The following is a 2,500-nucleotide window of genomic DNA, read 5'->3' as shown; positions in this document are numbered from 1 at the left end:
TTGCTGCGGAGCTCTCCGGCGTCCGGCAACAATAGAAGCTCTGGTATCTGCTCCGGAGGGCTGGGACCGCCGGAGCTGGGACGGAGTCGGGACGCAGACGTTCTGCAGTCAGTGGAAATACACACACTGACTTTAATGGAAACCTAATGACTCTGGAGACGTTCTGGAGACGTTCCGCATCCAGTGGAAATTGCCGGTGAACGCGTTCATTGAGCGATAGTTCATGAAGTTGTTCATATTTTGGGTTAACGTGAACTGAACGTGCTGTATTACTGCCTGATGAACGTTACTGTGAATTCCTTCATTCTGGTGTCTGTGAACGGCACGCTCTCTCAGTTTAAAGCTCCCATATTCTGCTCATTTTCAGGTTCATAATTGTATTTTGAGGTTGTACCAGAATAGGTTTACATCGTTTCATTTTCAAAAAACACCATATTTTAGTTGTACTGCTCATTGCTGCAGCTCCTTTATCAAAGTTTGTATGAAGCACCAGAGACACAAAATAACTCCCCAAATCCCAGAAAAAGTGTTTTTTTTTCATAATATGGGCACTTTAAGACCCAGATATTATATTACGTTATTGTTCATCTCCTGTGTAACGTGTCTGTTGTGTGTCTGTTGTGTGTCTGTTGTGTGTCTGTGTAACGTGTCTGTTGTGTGTCTGTGTAACGTGTCTGTGTAACGTGTCTGTGTAACATGTCTGTTGTGTGTCTGTGTAACATGTCTGTTGTGTGTCTGTGTAACGTGTCTGTTGTGTGTCTGTGTAACGTGTCTGTTGTGTGTCTGTTGTGTGTCTGTGTAACGTGTCTGTTGTGTGTCTGTGTAACGTGTCTGTTGTGTGTCTGTGTAACGTGTCTGTTGTGTGTCTGTTGTGTGTCTGTTGTGTGTCTGTGTAACGTGTCTGTGTAACGTGTCTGTGTAACATGTCTGTTGTGTGTCTGTGTAACGTGTCTGTGTAACATGTCTGTTGTGTGTCTGTGTAACGTGTCTGTGTAACATGTCTGTTGTGTGTCTGTGTAACGTGTCTGTGTAACGTGTCTGTTGTGTGTCTGTGTAACATGTCTGTTGTGTGTCTGTGTAACGTGTCTGTTGTGTGTCTGTTGTGTGTCTGTGTAACGTGTCTGTTGTGTGTCTGTTGTGTGTCTGTGTAACGTGTCTGTTGTGTGTCTGTTGTGTGTCTGTTGTGTGTCTGTGTAACGTGTCTGTTGTGTGTCTGTTGTGTGTCTGTGTAATGTGTCTGTTGTGTGTCTGTTGTGTGTCTGTGTAACGTGTCTGTTGTGTGTCTGTGTAACGTGTCTGTTGTGTGTCTGTTGTGTGTCTGTTGTGTGTCTGTTTTGTGTCTGTGTAACGTGTCTGTTGTGTGTCTGTGTAACGTGTCTGTTGTGTGTCTGTTGTGTGTCTGTGTAACGTGTCTGTTGTGTGTCTGTTGTGTGTCTGTGTAACGTGTCTGTTGTGTGTCTGTGTAACGTGTCTGTTGTGTGTCTGTTGTGTGTCTGTGTAATGTGTCTGTTGTGTGTCTGTTGTGTGTCTGTGTAACGTGTCTGTTGTGTGTCTGTTGTGTGTCTGTTGTGTGTCTGTGTAACGTGTCTGTTGTGTGTCTGTTGTGTGTCTGTGTAATGTGTCTGTTGTGTGTCTGTTGTGTGTCTGTGTAACGTGTCTGTTGTGTGTCTGTGTAACGTGTCTGTTGTGTGTCTGTGTAACGTGTCTGTTGTGTGTCTGTTGTGTGTCTGTTGTGTGTCTGTGTAATGTGTCTGTTGTGTGTCTGTTGTGTGTCTGTGTAACGTGTCTGTTGTGTGTCTGTTGTGTGTCTGTGTAACGTGTCTGTTGTGTGTCTGTTGTGTGTCTGTGTAATGTGTCTGTTGTGTGTCTGTTGTGTGTCTGTGTAACGTGTCTGTTGTGTGTCTGTGTAACGTGTCTGTTGTGTGTCTGTTGTGTGTCTGTTGTGTGTCTGTGTAACGTGTCTGTTGTGTGTCTGTTGTGTGTCTGTGTAATGTGTCTGTTGTGTGTCTGTTGTGTGTCTGTGTAACGTGTCTGTTGTGTGTCTGTTGTGTGTCTGTGTAACGTGTCTGTTGTGTGTCTGTTGTGTGTCTGTTGTGTGTCTGTTTTGTGTCTGTGTAACGTGTCTGTTGTGTGTCTGTGTAACGTGTCTGTTGTGTGTCTGTTGTGTGTCTGTGTAACGTGTCTGTTGTGTGTCTGTTGTGTGTCTGTGTAACGTGTCTGTTGTGTGTCTGTGTAACGTGTCTGTTGTGTGTCTGTTGTGTGTCTGTGTAATGTGTCTGTTGTGTGTCTGTTGTGTGTCTGTGTAACGTGTCTGTTGTGTGTCTGTTGTGTGTCTGTTGTGTGTCTGTTGTGTGTCTGTTGTGTGTCTGTGTAACGTGTCTGTGTAACGTGTCTGTGTAACATGTCTGTTGTGTGTCTGTGTAACGTGTCTGTGTAACATGTCTGTTGTGTGTCTGTGTAACGTGTCTGTGTAACATGTCTGTTGTGTGTCTGTGTAACA

The 2,500-nt window shown here is 44.6% G+C and overlaps 1 protein-coding gene across 2 annotated transcripts in view; it reads left to right on the top strand.

Annotated features, from left to right (window-relative positions):
• The window catches only part of tyro3 (TYRO3 protein tyrosine kinase), a 32,392-nt gene that overhangs the window by 16,187 nt on the left and 13,705 nt on the right, over positions 1-2,500 (top strand). The gene's annotated exons all lie outside the window — the stretch shown is intronic.

The sequence above is a fragment of the Sander lucioperca genome, chromosome 18 (genome assembly GCF_008315115.2).
Source record: "Sander lucioperca isolate FBNREF2018 chromosome 18, SLUC_FBN_1.2, whole genome shotgun sequence".
Lineage (NCBI taxonomy): Eukaryota > Metazoa > Chordata > Actinopteri > Perciformes > Percidae > Sander > Sander lucioperca.
This window is presented reverse-complemented; position numbering and strand designations above follow the sequence as displayed.